Source organism: Aulonocara sp. 'chitande type north' Nkhata Bay, linkage group LG3 (genome assembly GCF_057382095.1).
Source record: "Aulonocara sp. 'chitande type north' Nkhata Bay isolate Kocher_YH1m ecotype deep benthic linkage group LG3, A_spYH_male_GT1.1, whole genome shotgun sequence".
NCBI classification, from domain to species: Eukaryota; Metazoa; Chordata; class Actinopteri; order Cichliformes; family Cichlidae; genus Aulonocara; species Aulonocara sp. 'chitande type north' Nkhata Bay.
In genome coordinates this window covers 69,346,158-69,357,126 of record NC_141346.1, presented here as the reverse complement: position 1 = coordinate 69,357,126, position 10,969 = coordinate 69,346,158, and the positions used below count along the sequence as shown (strand labels likewise).

The window sequence follows — 10,969 nt, the reverse complement described above, 5'->3', positions numbered from 1 at the left end:
ATATCCACAAACCTCTGAGTGTCACAGAGTGGGCCTGTGCTCAGCTCACTGTGCCCCATTCAATTCTACTTGCATAGTTTTACAAGTAAAATTAAATATACAAGTTGCTCAATGATAAGTTATTGTAGTAACAAATAAGTCCATGGTCATTATTTGTTAATAGTAGCTTAAAGCTTCTGCACCAATCATGGAGCAGCAGGTTTAGAGCATGTGGATCTACAAAAGTAAGTCCCAGTAAGATGGGCTGAGCCTTACATACTAGAAGAAACATGTCATTCCCAGCAGATGAAGCGCCCTTTAAAGCAGGATCTCACTTTAAACCTAAAGAACTTGCTATGAGCATGCAGTGCATTCATGGTTATTATTCATACGATTGTGGGGAGCTAATAAAGTGCAACTATCACATTACATTTTATTATTAAATTGTTGTTAACAATCCCTTCACTTCTGCTTATCTAATTCATGGTTGCAGGATGGCTGACAGCTTCCATTAGGCAGGAGGTAATGTCCATTCTGGCCACAGTGCAACCCACAATGTGTAACTGACACTATTATATTGCATTATGTCACATTGTTACATCTTTTTAATAAATGATGACAGTCAGCTGAATTTGCTGCCCCCTTGGTGGAGGACATCAGGATCAGCAGCTGCTGCTCCATCACAAACACCACAGAAGAAGAACAACACTGGATCAGATTATCTGGACGTGTTTGACAGGGACAGTGTTCATGTTCATGGACATCAGGACAAAAACAGACGATGGAAACCTGCCAGATTTGAGCTAAACTGCTCGTTTCCATGTGTAGTCCCTGGGAGGTCACATGACCAACAAAGACACACAAGCTGTGTCCCAAAACGTCGGCTGCATCCTCCGGAGGCCGCATTTGAAGGCCGATGACGTCACAGCCAGGCGACGAAGGCTGTCCCGATTCCTCGACTCCTTCAAATGCGTCCTTCATTCCCCCGAGTTTGAAGGAGGGGTCGGGTGTGTCCTTCGTGGCCCACCATATCCCAGAATTCATAGCGCGGCCCAGCCAAATTTCAGCTGCCAACAATGGCGGCCGCTACTAAGTTTTAAAATTTAACGAGGGAGTACTACTTACTTACAATGAATTCCTTACACTATATAATTTTCCCGTCAGTGTTGGGGAATTCTCAATGGTGCTTGGTGCCATACCCTCAGGGACTTAAATGTTATATAAAAACACTGACAGCTCAATATTTGCCTCAGTCACTCTCCCTGATCCAGCTGAGTCAGCAGTGGGAAAAATCTGCTTTTCACAGGAACTTGGTAACAGCAATAAGAGAATACGTAGTTTATTCCAAGAAGATATCATGTCTCTCCCATATATAGAATATCTTACTGGAACCGACATGTTCCAGATATCACCTGGAAGACAGTCTGGATGATCCCATAAATATCTAATTGTGAACAAGGTGAAGGAAATCTCATATAAAATTCTTCATAAATGTTACCCAGCCAGTCACTATATGGTAACATTTAAAAGAGACATAAATACTAATTGAACTTTCTGTGGGGATCATCCAGAAACTGTGGCACATCTCTTTTGGTTCCTCTACACAGAGAGTCTGGAAGAATTTAGCAGTTTTGTTATTGTCCATATTTTAAGGGAGTTTTCTTTACGATGGAAAATGTTTTATTCTTTTTCTTTAAGTTCCCCAGGAAGAATGATAAATGTTTTTTTATTAAAAATTTGTTAATACTTTTAGCTATTTTATATCCATAAATGTAAGTTCATTAATAAAACACCATATTTCTGCCTTTTTATAAGGATATGAATTATACATACAATCAATTTCAGACTCAACCAACAAAAAGCCTCTCAGAACAATATTTATATGTTGATTTTTTTCGCCTACTCATATCATAATTTTTTTACTCCTGGTTCTGTATGTTCATGTTCTGTTCTTTTGTAAACTTCATCTGTTTGTATGTTGTATACTCATTGTGTTTCAATAAAGTTCGATTTAAAAAAAGGTACGTTCTAAACGAAGCTTCAGACGTCACTGATCACGTGACTCTGGCCAAACGAATCAAGCCTCGACACGGTGCTTCTGAAGCAGCGCGTTGATCTTTCTGACACACGCACCGGAGCGTCAGCTTCAAGCGGACCATCACTACGTCTCACATCTAAAGGTGTCAAGGTAACTTTGAACTGAGTTCAGTCAATCTGGAGTTTTTCCAAGTTTTCTGTTGCTCTCTGTGAGAGAAGAGCGTTAAAGGCGGGGCTCTCCAGAGTCCAGCAAAACAGGAAACCACAGCTGGGTGTGTGTAAGTGTGCAAACCAATAGAATGCATCGTGGTGGGGGGGCATCACGGGCAAGAAAAAAAGAAAATAATCGGTCGTACCCATGCTTCCCCGACGTCATGCCAGCGCATATTGGGAAATTCGTAGGCACCGATTGGTTTTCTATCAGCCATTTGCTGGGAGTAAGGGCGCCCTCCGTTTGCGAGGTGCGCCTGCTGCTGGCGGCACAGGGAGGAGAGGGCGGGGCGGCGGGGAGTCTCTGGCTGGCTGGAGCGGCATCTAATAACCAACTCGCAAAACAAAATAAAACCAACAAACAGATATTATGATACAGACTTATAATCTGCACCGATGTTTTTTCTACATTCTATAAAGTGAGCGCGAGAGCCCTCGGTGCGCCTGCGCGCTGCTGAAGTCAAAGTAAACTTTATTGTCATCTCCGCTATAGACAGTCCAGCATATCCGGTTGTTCAGCTGACGTCACTAGCCGTGTCTGGGTCTAAACTCCGCTGCAGGTCCATATATCAAACGATCACTATGGCATTACTGAGAGTTGAAAAACTGTCTAAAGTCTTTTATCTTTAATAAAATGATCAGCGTTCTGCTCTACCAGGTGTAACAATTGAGTTTAACATCCAGGCATCCATGAAAACGGAATTTATGACATTTAACGGAGTTACAAGTTAGCAGGGAGTTAGCTCGCTAGCTTCTATCTAAATACAATATAGCATGTCCTGACTGCGGGGTTTTGGAAACAAATTAAAACGTACAGCTCTGCTATCACTTCCAGCATAAATGAAGACAGAAACTAAACAGCAGTGACGTTTGTAGGGTTACTGAAGTTTGGCTAGCTGGTATATAATGATGTGCTACGTGATTGTTATGCTATGTTAGCATAATATAAACAAGCTAACTTTTTTTCCCCACTCGATAAAAGTTATTGTGAGTGTTCTCGGTGGTCAGGAACAAATGTAATTGCATGGCAGGATGCTGTAAAAGGACCAAACTTCAGCCAGGAGAAAATTATTTTTAACTCTGTGGTCAACCCCTGCCCCACTATGCCGCTGCCGTGCTCCACGGTTCTTTGCGAACAATTTTTAAATTATTTTTTAGATAAAGTCTCATCTCTTAAATCTGCTCTTCCTTTAATGACAGGCCCTGCGTTTACCCCTGACTGTTCCTCTTCCTTCTATCAGTTTGAACCCGTTTCACTCCCTACTCTTAAGCGTCTGGTTGAACAACTGAACAATACTAATCTCGTATATGATGTTCTTCCATCTCGTATAGTTAAGGACTGTTTTAGTGCAATTGGACCTAGTATATTGTCCCTTTTGAACTCTTCTTTGCTCTCTGGTTGCGTACCATCAGCCTTTAAACATGCTATAATTCAGCCTGTTCTTAAAAAAAGGAACCTCGATTATAATGATTATGCGAACTATAGGCCGATTTCCAAGCTTCCGTTCTTGGCCAAAATTCTTGAGAAGATAGTGTTGCTTCAACTCCAGGCCTACCTGGATGAGAATAGCACTAATGATAAATTCCAATCGGCCTTCAAACCACATCATAGCACTGAGTCAGCGCTGCTCCGAGTTCTCAATGACCTTCTACTAATGGCTGACAATGGACGCTCCTCGGTCCTAGTGCTATTGGATTTATCGTCGGCTTTCGATATGGTTGATCATAAAATCCTATTGGCGAGACTTGAGCACACTGTAGGCATCAAGGGTGTTTCCTTGGATTGGTTTAAATCATACTTCTCCAATTGGCTCTCCTCGGTTCACTTGGCCACTTCCTCTTCCTCCGCTGTACCTGTCTGTTGTGGTGTCCCTCGGGGATCTGTGTTAGGCCCTACTCTGTTCTCATTGTACATGCTTCCATTAAGCGCTATCTTTGAGAAATATCACATCGCTTTTCATTATTATGCTGATGGCATTCAGATCTACTTTGAGTTAAATGATGACCTAGCTTTGTCCTTGAATAGTTTTCGAGAGTGCATGTGTGAGGTCAGGCAATGGCTCCTGGCAAATACTCTTATCCTTAATGATAAGAAAACTGAAATTGTGGTCTTTGGCAGTGACGTCCTTCGTGCCAAACTTCGTGATGCTTTTGGTTTTCTCACTAACTCCTTTTCCGACACTGTTAGGAATTTGGGCGTGTTACTTGACAGCTCATTTAAACTTGATAGACAAGTGTCTGCTGTTGTTAGATCGAGTTTATACCAACTCTGCCTTATTTCTAAGGCCAGGCAGTATATCCCGCATAAAGACCTGGAAAAGCTCATCCATGCCTTTGTAACTTCGAGGCTGGATTACTGCAATTCACTCTATTTTGGACTCCACTCTGCCTCCTCCATAGATTACAGACAGTCCAAAATGCTGCTGCACGCATTCTAACCAAAACTAAGAAGTTTGCCCACATTACTCCCGTCCTAGCTGATTTGCACTGGTTGCCTGTGAAATACCGTATCCAATTTAAAATTCTGCTGTTTACTTTTAAAATCACTAATAACACAGCACCGAGCTATCTTAAGGAACTCTTAAGCTTATATGTTCCTGCTAGGGCTTTAAGATCATCCTCACAATTACTGTTGGTGCAGCCTAGATCTCGGCTGAAGTCTAGAGGTGATCGAGCGTTTGCCCTGGCCGCACCAGAGTTGTGGAACAACCTTCCCATTGGCATTCGGGCGTCTGACTCTATTCAATCTTTTAAATCACGGCTTAAAACGTATTTGTTTAATCTTGCGTTTTCTACTGGTTAAATGCTGGCCTTGTCTGCAGTGATTTATTTTACTAATTTTCCTATCTTGCTTTTTATTTGCGCTGTGTATGTCTTATCCCCATTGTGTGTTGATGGCACAGTTATATTGTGCTGTAGCTATGTGCTATAGTTATATTTTTTCTATTGGTGGCTTTTTCCTGTGAACATAATTCTACACTTTTATTTTTATGACTCTGATTATACTTGTGTTAATTTGTTTTATGTTAAGCACTTTGGCATGCCGTTGGTTTTTAAATGTGCTCTATAAATAAAGATTGTTGTTGTTGTTGTCCTGTAAGCACAGTCTGCCTGTGTCTTTTCTCTGCAAATGAACATTTTCAGCCAATATAGGTAATACATCAACATGGCTGCCGTGGCTAAGTTAGGAATATTTATAATGTCATTTCCAAAACTTGCATATGATCTGCAATTTGTAGCAGATCTACTGACTGTCACAGAGCAGCTGGAGCAGTCTCAAATGCAGGTCAGTCCACTGCTGCCCCCTGTGGCCAAGTGCCATAGCTACTGCTGGATGAACTCGTGACACATCTGCACCTGTTTCTATGAACACATTGAGTCTGAGTGGCTGCACTTACACTGGTGCATTCAAACATATTGAAAGATGCCAGCAATGTGGATTGTCAAGACTCAAACCAATCCACATTGCTGGCGTTGCATCTTTCAATGGCAGCAATGGCAGGTATCAGTGCTCAAACCTTTTGTGTTTGTTTCCAACAAGTTGCCCACCTCGGGAAACAAAAATGTGTTCTTTTACTTGTCAGATGAACATATGAGACACTTTGACTCTTCAGTGCAGTGTGGAGCCTAACAAAGATCTGTTTTGTGTCCCAGCTGATCAGCAGGAGGAGGAGAGTCTGACGGAGCAGCAGAGGAACATTTTCAGCTACTTGGACTCAGCTCAGCCACTACAGAGGAAACAATGAGTTCAACACAGAAGGTGACAGACAGAGCAGGACCATATGACCAAAGATATTTATCACCATATACATCTGAACATTTGCCATAACGATGTAGCTGACGATAGAATTGACACCAGACAAAATACTTTACAGCTGCACAACTTTATTAAAAACCCATCAATGTATTTTCACTGAAACAAGCAGCTGTTGTTTATGTGCATTAAAGTTATATAAAAATGTAACAGTGCAAATGCAAATTCCTCGCTGACAGTTTAACCAAAAGGCGTTTCCAGTGGAAACTGGCCGACACATCCTGAGCATAACCATGTATAATATCCACTAAACTTCAGAAGAGGTTATACAGTCGTGGCCAAAAGGTTTGAGAATTGCATAAATATTGGAACCTGGAGAAGTTGCTGCTTAAGTTTTTATAATAGCATTTTGCCTGCACTCCAGAATGTTATGAGGAGTGATCAGATGAACTGCATCGTCCTTCTTTGCCATGAAAACGAACTTAATCCCCAAAAAGCCTTACCACTGCATTTCATTGCTGTCATCAAAGGACCTGCTGAGACCATTTCAGTGATCGTCTTCTTAACTCAGGTGAGAATGTTGGCGAGCACGAGGCTGGAGATCATCATGGCTGTATCCCGATTCAGGTTCTGCAGCTTTAAAGTCCTCAAGGGCCGCGTACTCAAAGACCGCTAAGGCCGAAGTGCGAGGCTCGTAGGCTCGTGAAATGGGACGTCTAGCCTCCGTCGCGCTGCCCAGGTTGCCTAGCAACCATGATACTAACAGCTGGAAACGTTTCATACAGCTTTGTTTGACAGAAATGAAGGAGAACATATTTAGTTCATTTGTTTCTACATGAGCTCTGTGTGATTTGATGAGTATCTGAGGCTGAGACCACAGGACTGTGAAACATGATTGTTGGGCTTCATTTCTGTGCTGAACAGTCGTTTAAGATTAGCTGTAAATAACAATTAGCTGATGTTGTTCATGAGACTAAAGTCATCTCACTGTGGTAATGTAAATATAATATGGCCAATATTATAGTTATTATATTAATCACTTCACTCACAGACAAGTATCTGTGACAGTGTGTATACAGATGTATCATATATAAGAGACAAATATTGTTCATTTAATATGTTGGTAATAAATTTGGCTCAATGCTTACATATATGTGTAAAAAGCAAATGTACGAGCTGTGATAACTGTGTCTAATAGAATGAAGAGTAGACTGATATATGAAATATTCCTTTATTGGGTGAGAAAATCAGACCATGTCATAACTGCTTTAAGTCACACAGAATAGATATCAGAGCCTTAAACAGGCTGACTTCTGCTAAATGGGTCAAACTGGGCAGAAAGTCTACAAACACATAACATCCTTATAGAATATGATGTAACACTATAGATCAACTTAGCTCAGAATATATTAAATTCAATTTTATTTATAAGGTTATAGGTTTTATAGGTTTTATGGAGATGCCATCCTTGTGTTTTAGTGGCAAATAAAGTTGGCAGTCATTGGCATAACAATGAAATGAGATCCCATGCCTTCTAAGGATAGAACCCAGAGGCAATAGGTACAGTGAAAAGAGCAGTGGCCCTAAAATTGAGCCCTGTGGGACGCCGCATGACAGAGGAGCAGAAGACGATTCGTAACCGAGAAGGCTGACAGAGAAATATTATTATTATTATTATTGATTGCTTATATTTGAACAATTGTGAAACCTCACTGTGGATGTAAGAGTGAAATTATGTGGATATTTTGAATCCACTTTATTGTGTAATATTTTATGTTAGTATTTGACGGAAGACGAGGAACATCTGTTGTGGAAGCTAACGGGGTTCCTTTAGAATAAACAAACATAGGATTTATTATCACTGAATAATTCTGTATAAAACTATACAAATTATAGAAATATGTAATAGGAAACAACAAAATAATCTAAATTATAAAACTGTGTGTGTGTGTGTGTGTGTGTGTGTGTGTGTGTGTGTGTGTGTGTGTGTGTGTGTGTGTGTGTGTGTGTGTGTGTACAATCAGGAGGGATGGGCATGATTGTAGTGTTTGAACAGTCATGAATTATCTTTAACAGCAGGTTGGATGTAATGTGTTAGAACTACCAGCAAATGGGGATAAGAGACCTTTAAGGTGTTTGGTGCCACGCTCCACCTTCAGGTTTAAAACTAGTGTTAATGGAGTTTGAAGGTTGAGTTTGTTCCACGACTGCATTTCACTCACTGCCTCTGTTTGTATCTCTGTCACTGCAGGACCAACATGGAGCCAGAAGTCAGCGCTCTCAGGAGGCCGACAAACCTCACAGAAGAAAGGGAGAGAAAAAACACACCTGTGACGAGTGTGGGAAGGGTTTTACTGTGAGGGCTAAACTAAAACGGCATCAGGTCATCCACACTGGAGAGAGACCGTTCAGCTGTGACTTGTGTGGAAAGTCTTTTTCCTTGAAGGGTCACCTAAAAACACACCAACTCATCCACAGTGGAGTTAAAGCGTACAGCTGTGACGAGTGTGGCAGAGCTTTTACTCGCAGTAGCCACTTACAGAGTCATCTAGTTACCCACTCTGGAATTAAGGCATACAGCTGTGACGAGTGTGGGATGGAGTTTACTCTGAAGGCTTCACTAAAACAGCATCAGGTCATCCACACTGGAGAGAGACCGTTCAGCTGTGACTTGTGTGGAAAGTCTTTTTCCTTCAAGGGTTCCCTAAAAAGACACCAACTCATCCACAGTGGAGGTAAAGCGTACAGCTGTGATCAGTGTGGCAGAGCTTTTACTCACAGTAGCAGCTTACAGAGTCATCTAGTTACCCACTCTGGAATTAAGGCATACAGCTGTGACATCTGTGGAAAAACCTTCAGCCGGAGAGAGAGCCGAAATATACACCTACGCATTCACACCAGACATGATGTGTACTGCCGTGAACAGTGTGGCAAAGAGTTTACAACAGACGCACACTTACAACAACACATATTTACCCACACTGAGGAGAGACCTTATCAATGTGACCTGTGTGAGAATCTCCACGTCACCTGAGACAACACCAACAGATCCACACCAGAAAGAGACTCTACAAGTGCAGCTACTGTGAGGTATGTATTTATATTGTTATCTTGTCATTTTAGCCTGACTGTTTGGAACAACTCTGCTCATTAAACTGTGTTAGCATGTTAGCAATTCTACTGCATGGAAAAGCAGCTCTGAGTGATTATTCAGATTTTCCTTTCAGTTATGATTTTAGTATTACTGTAGTATTATGGTGGTAGTATTCTAGTTATTGCAGCCCAGTAAACTGAGTGTGTTAACTGAAACAGTCAAATGTAGTTGGACGTCTGCAGAGATGCTCTTTATTTCAGGCGACGTTCAGGATACAAATGTTGAAGGACTGACTTACACTGTCTTTGTGTCTTTGTTTAGAAGCAGAGCGACACAGATGGATCCAGTTCTCAACCCTGTCATCACTGTGGTGGTGGGAAAGACTTTCATTGTGACCTCTGTGGAAAAACTTTCAGTCGGCAAAATACCCTAAAACGACATCAACGTAAACACACTGGAGACAAACTGAAATACTGCAAAGAATGTGGGAGAAGCTTCAAATCAAATCAAATCACAAATCAAATCACTTTTTATTGTCACATCACATGTGCAGGCACACTGGCACAGCACATGCGAGTGAAATTCTTGTGTGCGAGCCCCACAAGCAACAGAGATGTGCAAACACAACAACACAAACGAGCAAAATACAAGAATGGCCAACCTGAAACTAATAAATATATGTACAATATATAATAGTGTATGCATTTCTGGATGTGTATACTAAATATTTTCCTACGTGTGTGTGTGTGTGTGTGTGTGTGTGTGTGTGTGTGTATACACATTTTTACAAATTAAATAGTAAAAAAATAAAATAAAATAATAATAATAATAATAATAATAAAATATATAAAATATACAGAGTTGAATATGTGCAAAACAAGTGGCATTTATATACAGTGTGGAGTGCATAATGTTGAAGTTCCAGTAGTGAAGCTGAGGTGTCTATGACGTGTTCAGCAGTCTGATGGCCTGATGGAAAAAGCTGTCTCTCAGTCTGCTGGTACGGGACCGGATGCTGCAGAACCTCCTTCCTGATGGAAGCAGTCTGAACAGTTTATGGCTGGGGTGACTGGAGTCCTTGATGATCCTCCCCGCTTTCCTCAGGCACCGCTTCCTGTAGATGTCTTGGAGGGAGGGAAGCTCACCTCTAATTATCCGTTCAGAGCACCGCACTACTCGCTGGAGAGCTTTGCAGTTGTAGGCGGTGCTGTTGCCATACCAGGTGGTGATGCATCCAGTGAGGATGCTCTCAATGGCACAGCGATAGAAGGTCCTGAGGATGCGGGGGCTCATGCCGAATCTTTTCAGTCCCCTGAGAAAGAAGAGGCACTGCTGCGCCTTCTTCACTGTTTTGTTTGTGTGTACTGACCACGTAAGATCCTCAGCCAGATGTACACCAAGGAACCGGAAGCTGCTCACTCTCTCCACAGCAGCGCCGTTCACCACATCACATCGCTTAAAACAACATGCACTGATTCACAGTGGGGTTAAAAAGCACCTCTGTGATCAGTGTGGGTCATCATTCACCACTGCAGGTCAGCTTAAATCACACAAAGGAGTCCACACAGGAGAGAAACCACACAAGTGCAGACACTGTGACAGAAGCTTCTCACAGTCAGGTCATCGTAACATTCATGAACGTGCACACATGGAAGGAAACTACAGCTGTGACCAGTGTGACAAGAGCTTCAGGAATCTCAGATCATACTCTGCACACAAACGATCCCACGTTACTAATAAACTGTTTCACTGTTACCAATGTGCCCAAACATTCACCTCATTGTCTGCTCTGTGCAAACATCAGCGCGATCACTCAGGGCTGAAATCACTCCCATCACTGGATCACAGTGAATCTGAAGACACAGAAAGATCCTCTGGTTTCTGTGTCAGACTCA

General features: G+C 41.8%; 1 long non-coding RNA gene across 1 annotated transcript; it reads left to right on the top strand.

The window, feature by feature from the left end:
- The first annotated feature begins 2,024 nt into the window (after nucleotides 1-2,024).
- Nucleotides 2,025-8,358, top strand: LOC147336850 (uncharacterized). Its single transcript, XR_015128650.1, has 3 exons — nucleotides 2,025-2,167; nucleotides 5,881-5,986; nucleotides 8,232-8,358. It is a non-coding gene; the product is annotated as an uncharacterized LOC147336850 (long non-coding RNA).
- The last annotated feature ends 2,611 nt before the right edge of the window (nucleotides 8,359-10,969 follow it).